Genomic DNA, 10,407 nt, shown 5'->3' on the forward strand with positions numbered 1-10,407 from the left:
GTCTGTCTGAGTCTGAGCCAGGAGGACTACAGACTTTGCACCTTGGTGTATCACTAGAAGAGTATTATTACTGTGTCATCTCGTGGTCACTCTGCCTCTTGTGGAGAGCCTCGGACCCGACGGGACACTGAAAAGAAGCAGCAAGACAAGAAGAGAAAGAATAGCTATAAACAGAAACGTAATGAATGTGAAACTGGGAATCCAAAAATAAATAAAGTTCCCAGGTGTTCACCTTGTAGAAAGAAATGTGTGTTTCTATTCATAAACTAAATTTTTTTGTTTACTCACTTATTCCCATGATTTAAATTAAATCTATTTATTTGAATACATAATATATTTACATGATTCAGATTCAAAAAGTGTAAATCCAAGGGTAGACTGGCCCCCTCCTGACTCTGCTCTTAGCTTCCGTATTAGTCTGGGTCCTTTAGAGAAACGGAAGAGATAGGACACAGACGGGGACAGATGTAGGAGAAGGAGGAGCTCACCCAGTCATGGAGCTGAGAAGTCGTGAGCTCTGCAGTCGGCCAATTGGAGTCCCAGCATGGCAATGGGGTGGCTCCCATCCAATGCCGGGGGCCTGAGAAGTAGGGGGGCCAAGAGTGTAAGTCTGAATGTGAAGCAGGAGAAGACCAGCATCTAAGCTGAAGACAGGTGGGCAGAGAAGGGGGGATCCTCTCTCTCTTACTCAGCTTTTTGTTTGCTTCAGGCCTTCAGCACTTTGGATGACCACCACCCAGGGCGGGGAGGCCAACCTGCTTTATCTGGTGGACCCATTCAGAGGTTCATGTCATCTGGAAATGTCCTCCCAGATACACATCCAGATACCTCCTGTCCCAGGCAGGTTGACACATGAGATTAACCACTGCAGCTCCCAGTCCACTCCCCAGAGGAAATAAAGTAGACATGTTCCTATGACCCAAGGAAATACATAAATTCCTCCTTATTGCTCTTCTTTGCACAACTAGAATCATACCATACACATGGCTCTACACTGAGCTTTCTTCACTTATCAGAATAATGCAGAGATATTTCCATATAAGAACATTAAGACAACCTCACTCCTTTTTTACGGACATTGTACTCCACTCATTCCCTGCCTTTCTACAGGAAAGCCATGCTCTCTCTGCATCACTGTTATTATGGGTAATGTTGAGCACCTGCTGAGCCATTTGCACTTGCTTTTTTGTAAATTGTTTCCATCTTTTATGCATTTATTTAGACTTACTTTTTGCTTTATCGAAGTGACATATGCACTCAGTTTGAAAAGTCAGCTGCATCTGCAAAGCTCATTAAGGAAAACAGAAGTTCCCATCCCTATGCGATTTTTCCCACTCCTTGGTGCCAACTACTCCCGACAGCATTCTAGGCATTTCTCAGTGTCTCACTCTATCTCAAAATAATAGAGCAATACACTGAAGCAAAGGTAGTCTTTCTTTTTTTTAATTTTAATTTTAATTTAAAAAACGTCTCTCAACACAAGGTGCTGGAAAGACAAGACATCCACATGCAAAAGAATGAATCCTGACACAGACCTCATACCCATCACAGAAATTACAAAATAGATTACACACCCAAATGTAAACACAAAACTATGAAAGTCTTAGAATATAGTAATATGAGGAAAAATTCAGATAGTCTTGGATGCAGTCATAACTTTTAGGCATCATACTAGGAAATAGCTTTTAGACACCATACCATATGAAAGAAAGAATTGATATGCTGGGCTTCATTCAAATAAAAATTCATTAAAATAAAAACTTCTGCTCTGTGAAAGATAATGTTAAGAGAATGAGACAAAAAGCCAAAGACTGGAGAAAATATTTGCAAAAGACACATCTGATGAAGGACTGTTATCCAAAATATACAAAGAGCCCTGAAAATTCAACGATAAGAGAACAGCCCAACTAAAAATGGGCCAAAGACCTTAGCAGACACCTCATCAAAGAAGATATTAGGATCCAAAATAACCATATGGAAAGATGCTTCATGAAATTAAAAGAACATGGAGGATGGAACTAGACTGTATTATGCTAAGAGAAGTCAGTCAGAGAAAGGCAAATACATGATTTTACTCACATATGGAATTCAAGAAACAAAATAGATGAACATAGAGGAAGGGAAGGAAAAATAAAATAAGACAAAAGCAGAGGGAGGCAAACCGTAAGAGACTCCTAACTCTAGGAAACAAACTGAGGGTTTCTGGAGAGGAGAGGGTGGGGGAAATGGGATAACTGGGTGACAGGCATGAAGGAGGGCACATGATGTGATGAACACTGGGTGTGATATGCAACTGATGAATGATAAAATCTACCCTTAGAATTAATAATATACTATATGTTAATTACATTTAAATTAAAAATTATAAAACAACAACATTGAGATACCACTACACCCATATTACAATGGCCAAAATCCAGACCGCTGACAACACCAAATGCTGTTGAGGATGTGGAGCAAGAGAAACGCTCATTCATTGCTGCTGGGAGTGCAAAATGGTGTGGCCACTTTGGAGGAGAGTTTGGCATTTCTGGCAGATCTAAAATACTCTTCCTAGCAAGCACACTCCTTGCTATTTACTCAAAGGCACTGAAAACTATATCTACACAAAAATATGCCCAGCAGGTGCATTCATACCCACCAAAAACTTGGAAGTGCACAAGATGCTCTTCAGTGGGGGAATGAACAATTAAATGGTGGTGCCTCCAGACAACAGAATATTATTCAGCACTTAAAAAAAAGGAGCTATCAAGAACTTATTAGTAAGTGGAAGAACACATACTGAAAAGGCCACACCCTGTATGGTCCCAACTAGATGACATTCTGGGAATGGAAATGGCCAATGCATGAAGACAGTAAGATGATCAGGCAAGGAGGGAGGACCAGAGCAACAGGCAGAGCACAGAGGATGTTTAGGGCAGTGAAAAGACTCCCTGTGATGCCATAATGATGGGTACATGCCATGATGTTTTTCCAAGCCCACAGAACGCACACAGCACCAAGAGGGAACCAAAATATAACTATGGTCTTTGGATAATAATGATGTATCAATACAGATTACTCAATTTTAACAAATGTCCCACCCTGGTAGCTGGTACTGGTGGGTTGGTCCAGGGCAAGGGGCTGTACACACATAGGGGCAGGCAGTTGACAGGGAGTCTGTACCTTCTCAATGTTGCTGTGACCCTGAAATTGCTCTAAAGGCAAAGTCTTCACTAAAAAGTAATACAGTAGAATAAATAGAACGAGTAACACGATTCTACATGAATCCAAGAAAGTCCACAAACTCTAAGCATGATGAGCTTAAAGAGATCCGCACCGAGACACACTCGAGTCAAATTGTGGGAAGCTAAGAACAAAGAGAGAAAAACACAGCAAGAGCAACGTAACCCGCCACCCGCAAGCTATCCTCAGTAACTGTAATCGCGAATGTTCCATCAGAAACCAGGAAGGCAGGGAATGTGTTTGCAGTGCTGAAAGGACAAATGCCAACCAAGATTTCTATACCCAGCAAAGCCATCTTTCAAAGGAAAGAGGAATGAGGACAATCTTGCCACCTCCAGCGACCAACTAACAACCAACAGACAAAAACCCCCCAAACGGAGTAAGTTCAAGGAGACCTGCACTTACAAGAAATTACTAAAGAAATTCTCCAGGTTAAAAAAGAAGAAAAGAGAAAGAAATCCTCCAGGTTGAAATAAAAGTTTAGGAGGTGGCAAAGAGCGGTCTGTGGTCTTGAACAACTCATTTAACCTCTCATTGTCATAGTGGCTGTTCTTTAAAGCAAGATAGGTCACCTCCCATGTTTTGAGAGTGGCTTTGAAAATATGCACACATAGGACTCTGTCTGCCATATTGTTTGCAGGTCAAGTACATACAGTTGTGAAGGCTGTGCACTGCACAACTCTGGAAGTATTATTTGCTTAGACTATGAAGGGAATGATAATCCCAGGACTTGTCCAAAACTGTGGTTTAGGTCACGGACATTCAATTGAGGATGGGAAAGAATCTCATCTCATACCCTCTCTCTAATAATATGCAGATTTTGCTACTTTTTCAAAATACTAAAATGGCCTCCCAGCCTTTCTGTTTTCCCAACACAGGAGATAAGAAAAGGTAAAAAATATGCTGCTTTCAGAGGCTCTACATGTATTCCCTTAAAAATCTTCTGTAGGGCAATTCTTGAGCTACAATAGGACTTCTTTTCGGAATGAGTGATTTTGTGCTTTTATACACACAACCAGGCCCAGGGACTCCAGTGCTTGAACTTTCCACAACGTCTGTGCAAGATGCAAAGAATCTCCCTTCAAAGCAGAGTGAGGGATGTATTCTATGAGGGAGACAGACCATACCTTGTTTACCTTATTACATTTAATTGTAAATATTTATAGAACAATATTCTGGGCAGCCCGGGTGGCTCAGTGGTTTAGTGCTGCCTTGGGCCCAGGGCGTGATCCTGGAGACCCGGGATTGAGTCCCACGTCAGGCTCTCTGCATGGAGCCTGCCACTCTGCCTGTGTCTCTGCCACTCTCTCTCTCCCTCTCTCTCTCTGTGTCTCTCATTAATAAATAAATTTTAAAATCCTTAAAAAAAAGAACTATATTCTATAAATTACTCTAAGTATATATTGTATTATCATGAGATACAGTTACTGAATATGTATATAAATTATATAAAATATAAATTTGTATTTATAAGTATTTATACATAAGTATAAAGAATATTTCTTAAAGAAATATTTATAGTTTCATATTTTAATTAAAATTTTCTCTATCAATTTTACAAGTGCACTCATTTTATTTATTTATTTATTTATTTGCGCTCATTTTATTTAATATTGAATTACAGGAGTACTAGGTTTCATTTCCTTAGGCCTGTTTTCATGGATACAAATAAAGACAGCTGGGGATCCCTGGGTGGCTCAGTGGTTTAGCACCTGCCTTTGGCCCAGGGCGTGATCCTGGAGTCCCGGGATCAGGATCGAGTCCCATGCTGGGCTCCCTGCATGGAGCCTGCTTCTCCCTCTGCTTGTGTCTCTGCCTCTCTCTGTGTCTCTCTTGAATAAATAAATGACATCTTTAAAACAAAACAAAAACAAATAAAGGCAGTTATGCGAATGTAAGAAGCCCAGCAGCGCTCACTCAGCACCTGCTCTGCAGCACGTCCTGGGTACGAGGCTCTGCACCAGCCACCAGGGCACAGTGAAAATCTGACTTGACAAAGGCTGTCCTCGGCAGTCTGCGTCTTACATGAAGGGGTGAGTGACACCACTTGCCTGGAGTAGCGGAGAGGGATGCTATTATTGCAGGGTCTCTCCCACATAGAACCCCCAGAGCCACAGAGAAGGGTCTGGAAGATAACTGTGAGATGCAACTTCATTGGTTTCCTTCAACTACTTTCACCTATTGCTCTGACGCTTCTGAGTTAGCAACATGATGCAGGGACAGTGGAACACAGAGGGATGGCTTCCTGGGGGGCTGGGAGGGGGCTCCTGGGCACTACTCCCCAAGAGCAGTGGGAGACAATGGGGAGAGGGACCCTACCCAGCTGCTTGGGCTTTCTACAGCTCTGGCCTCGCCACTGTTCTTTTCATCTTTCCCCACAAATGATGGCACAATTAAAAATTCTGTTTCTATCATCTTACAACTTGTAAGTGGCCCGAAGGGACCTTCTGTGGGACCCCTTGAACATGCACTGAGAGGTAATTTATTAAATCATAATTGCCTGGGACACCTTCCTGTATCTTCTTCCTTCTTAGCTCATTTCCAGAAGGTACTAGGGCTCAGTAAGGCAGATGCTGCCCAAAGTGTGGGGCTTTTGGGGTCTGTTCTACCCCTATCAGCAGATGTCCCTCCCAGGGCTGGAGGCTGCAAGGCAGGCGGGGTGGTGGGGAGGGGGCTCAAGACACAGGGGAGCCAGGCAGGCCCCTTTCTCACCAGTCCCCTGGGGTAGGAGGGATCCCATCAGGGGGCTGGCGGCTCACAGACCAGGGTGCTCATGCCCAGGTGGGGGACAAAGGCCACATGGCCAGTGCTTCCAGAGACACCATCTAGGTGGGACCCCGGGTGTCCTGAGGCTCCTCTCCGAAGCCCTGGGGCTCCTCATGGGACCCTACAAACCACCGCACAACCCTGGGAGGGACTCCCTGACGCACAGGGAGGGTCATTTGTCACCAAACTGGAAAGCACAGTGTCTGAGGAAGACTTAGTTCATTTAAAGAAATACCCGAAATTATGGCTTTATAACGTGTGTTTGTGCACAGATTCACCTTTACATGTACACGGCATTCATTCGGCCATCGGCCAAGTAGAGGTCCTACATGATGATCACGTGTCAGACACTATAAAAGCTGCTCCGGGGGCACTTGGGTGGCTCGATGGGTTCAGCATCTGCCTTCAGCTCAGGTCATGATGTCAGGGTCCTGGAATCAAATCCTTTCATCAGGCTCCCTGCTCAGCGGGGAGACTGCTTCTCCCTCTCCATCCGTCCTTCCCCCTGCTTGTGCACTTTCTTTCTCATGAATAAATACAATCTTGAAGATAAACACTGCTTTCATTTAGAAAAGACTAAAAGGTCCCCCATGGTCGGTCTGTGGGCCTGTGTACCAGTTATCTTGCTGCATAACAAATCACAGCAAAGTGGATGGATTAAGGCACTGCCACTGGCTGAGCCCAGGGCTCTATGGGCTGGCAGTCGGGGTTCTCCTGGTCCCCAGGCTCGGCCACCCTCGGCTGCACTGTCTTCTGTGTCTGCACAGATGCGGGGTCAGCAGGAGCCCATGAGCTCAAGACCCAGCTCAGCAGCCAGAAAAAGCAGGAGGCGGCTCAGCACAGGAGGCCGACCTGGCCTCCACGCACCAGGGCGGGGAGAAGGCCGAGATGCCGAGGCCACGTGTGGGGCCCCCTCACGCCTCTGCATCCACTGGCGTGGCCACTGTCCCTGTGACCAGGGCGGCCCCGAGCTCAGTCCGACTCAAGGGGGCAGAGACAATCCTGCTCTGGGAAAAAGGGAGGGCAGAGTGATCCAGGAGGCACAAGGACACGGAGGGGAGAGGGTGCTCACCTTCCCACCGACCAGAAGGATCCCGGTGCAGGGACGGCTATAGTAAGCCAGTTCGCCCTTTGTGGTGTAACCAAAGAGCCCTGGAGCAGAGCGGGGCAGGCGGCGGGGGCAGGGGTACTGGGGCAGGGTTGGCAGGGACACAAACGGGGAGCCATGGGAACAAGGTGGGAAAAAGGATGGGGCGGGGAGGACGCGGCACGTGGCCCAGGGCATCCGGAACCCTCACGGGCTCTGTGTAGGCACGTGCGGGCCAGGGTGCCACCGAGAGAATATGGCCTGGGGGCAGGCTGGGGCCACAGGACACGTTGTTTCACTGGACTTCCACCACCACTTGTCCCGTCCCTGCCCTGTGGGGTCACAGGACCCAGCGTCCTCACTCCCTCCCTCCCCACGAAGCAGCTTCCATGTCCCCACGCTGTCAGGCTGGTCTGCTCCCCCTCCGTGTCCTCAAACCCTTCCTCAAGGGAGTTCCGCAGTTCCCTGGCCCCTGTTCTAAAGGCCTCAGGGAAAAGTGGAATCTGACTGCCGACCCCCCAGCCTGGCCACAGGGAGTGCCTGCCGGCCCCCGGAGCCCGCCGGCCAGAAGCACAGAGGGGACCTGAGTGGAGACCCTGGAATGGCCTGTCACCTGCTGCCATGTGCTCTGGAGGACTTCAGGAGATGCAGGAGTGGCAGTGGTCCCCAGCAGCACAGTGTATGCCTGGACCATGCGGCAGAGGGGAGGCAGCTGGGAGCCCCAGAGGAAGTGGAGGAAGTGTCAGGGGCTTCAGGGCCAGGCGGTGAGCACAGAGCCTGGAGCTGGTGCACCTGCAGGGGCAGGAGGCCCTTGGAGGGCAGGCAAGGCGGCGGGAGGCTCTTGCTTGCTATTTGGAGCCAAAGATCTCATCTGGTCTCTAGACCTAGAAACCATCGAAGTGCACCGTGTGGGTATAGCATCATTTCCCCAGCATCTACCGACCGTAGGTGTCCACCAGCAAGGAGGGCGCCGGGCACCCTGGGCTATCCAGCAAGGACCTCGCCACTCCCAAGATGCTCTGTCTGGTGAGCCGCTCCCACCTACCTCCCCAAATGGCTCCACCAGACCCCATCCCCCCAACGAGGTCCGTGTTAGGCCTGTTTTCAAAATGTGCATTGAAGAAGTGAACTTGGGATATGCGAGTTTTAGGAAAGAGACGATTTCAGCCAACAGGCCTTCCTACAGTTGGAAGGTCCTCACCAGCCTCTGCCAGCTGGAAGGCCAGATGCCACCCCCCCACCTCTGAGAATCACAGGATTTCCTTTTCCATCATCAGGACTGTGCACACCTGATCCTGCCTCAAAGCCCTGGCTCCCACCACTTTAGGCACTGTCACTCCAAAGAGCCCTCCGCCTCCGTTGCTCTAGGAAGTGCAAGTAGGGCAGCCTGCAGGTGGAGGTGCCAGGCCTGGAAGCCCTGGCCAGACATCCTGTGCCACTCTGGTCTCATCTTCCTGGGACATGGACGCACTCCCAGCACCCCCCGTGGCTTCCCAGGTCCTCAAACTCGATGCCATGGAAAAGATTTTCTTGCCCATTGTGGATTCTGGGTATGAACCTGCTGCTTCCCATCTTCACCTTGGGTCACCTGGGTCCACCCTATAATTTCTGGGGGAATAGCTCTTGCCCTCTCTTTGGCTGCTTTGTTCCCAGCTAAGTTTTTCATTCCAGTTTTCTGATCTCAGGATAGTTCAGGTTACACCACAAAGGGCGAACAAGAAGTGTCACAGATGTATCGATGTTAGAGGGTAAAACAGAGCATCCTTCCACCCCCCCTTCTCCCAGGGAGGCCAGAGGACCGGAGGGGTGAGCCCTTCTTACTTCACAGGCACCCCTTCTCCCTAGCTCCCTCTGGAGGTGGCCTGGAGGGGAACCTGGGGTCCCTGGTAGAGGGCTCTGCCCTGTTGCTCCACTGCAGGCCAGCTCCCCCACATCCTGGGGGTCTTGGGCCCTCCTGCTGCAGCGAGCCCAGGTACATAGCTTCACAGCACACCTCTCTTAGAGCTGCTTTTTGGAGAGCTCTCCCAGCCACCCCTACCCTCTCCACCCCCACTCTGCACCCCCCAGAGTCCACTGGACCCCATTCTGGCTCCCTGGTTGCATCTCCCGACCTCCAGACTAGCCTAGTCCTCACCACCCTGATGAGTCTCTCCTCCAGACTTTGGGCTGGGTGGCCCCTGACCTGACTTAGTGTCCTCTGGAGTCCACTGTCCTAGGACTACTCAGCCACCCCTCCCGGGCGTGGCTCCTGCACTTGGAGGGCATGGGTGCACCGTGGGGCTCCTCTGGGGCTGGACGACCAACCTGGTGTGAAGTCCTTGGGACAGGCCCCAGCTCACCTGCAACCCTGCCTGCCCTCAAAGGCCTCCTGCCCCTGCAGGTGCATCAGGTCAGCCCCCAGCCGGTTCTGCTCAGGGCTCTGCACACACACCTTGCCCCGAAGCCCCTGGTGCTTCCTCCCTGGCCCACAGCTGCCTCCCTTCCACTGCCAGCAGGTGCCACTAGGCCAGCAGGTGGCACGGTGGCTCCTGCGCTGCACGGACCAACCACTCCTGCGTCTCCCTGTAGAAGACATGGCTGCTGAAGGCCCCTGGACGCCGGCTTGCTGTGTGCCATGGGCGCCTGGACTCAAGCACAGGGCAGCAGACGAATGGCCACTTCAGAGTCCCTGTGGAGGCCCCCTCTGTGCTTCTGCCCAGTGGGCTCTGGGACACGGACAGGCATTTGCTGCAGGCCATGCTAGGCGGAGAGTCAGTGGTGCTGTCCTGCAACAGTTGAGTCTTGAAGGCCCGGGGCCTCAGGTCCCCTGGAGAAGACGCATTTTGGTTGGCCAGGCGTCCTTCACAGTGGAGTGGATGGGAGCAGTAGGTGCACTGCACTCGCAGTCTTTCTGGGGGCACCCCAGAACTGGAGGGACTGCAGGGTCGCAAGGTGGGAACCATGGAGACCTGCCTCTCCCGGAGGCGTGGGGGCTCCCAGGCCCCAGAGCAGGCCTCTGGATGGGCTGGTGCAGCTTGTGCACCCCCGGGTCTCAGGGAGGGACCTCGGAGGGCAGAGTGAAAGCCTTGGCCGGGTCCAGGTCTCCGCGCCCAGGCTCGGACCTTAGGGGTCCCTGCCTCCCTCGGCTTCGTGGAACCTTGTCTGCATCCCCCATGCCCTTCTTTGCCTCCAAGTGTTGGGTCTTGAGCACCCAGGCACTGGTGATAATGGCAGTGGTCACTCTTGGGAGACACTGGGGTCCACCTTGGGATCTCATGTGGGTTTGTAGTGGGAGGTTCTTCAAGTTAGTTTGTTTTCAGCATATATTTTTTTAACGCTGAATGAATGTG

Source organism: Vulpes vulpes, chromosome 14, assembly GCF_048418805.1.
Source record: "Vulpes vulpes isolate BD-2025 chromosome 14, VulVul3, whole genome shotgun sequence".
NCBI lineage: Eukaryota > Metazoa > Chordata > Mammalia > Carnivora > Canidae > Vulpes > Vulpes vulpes.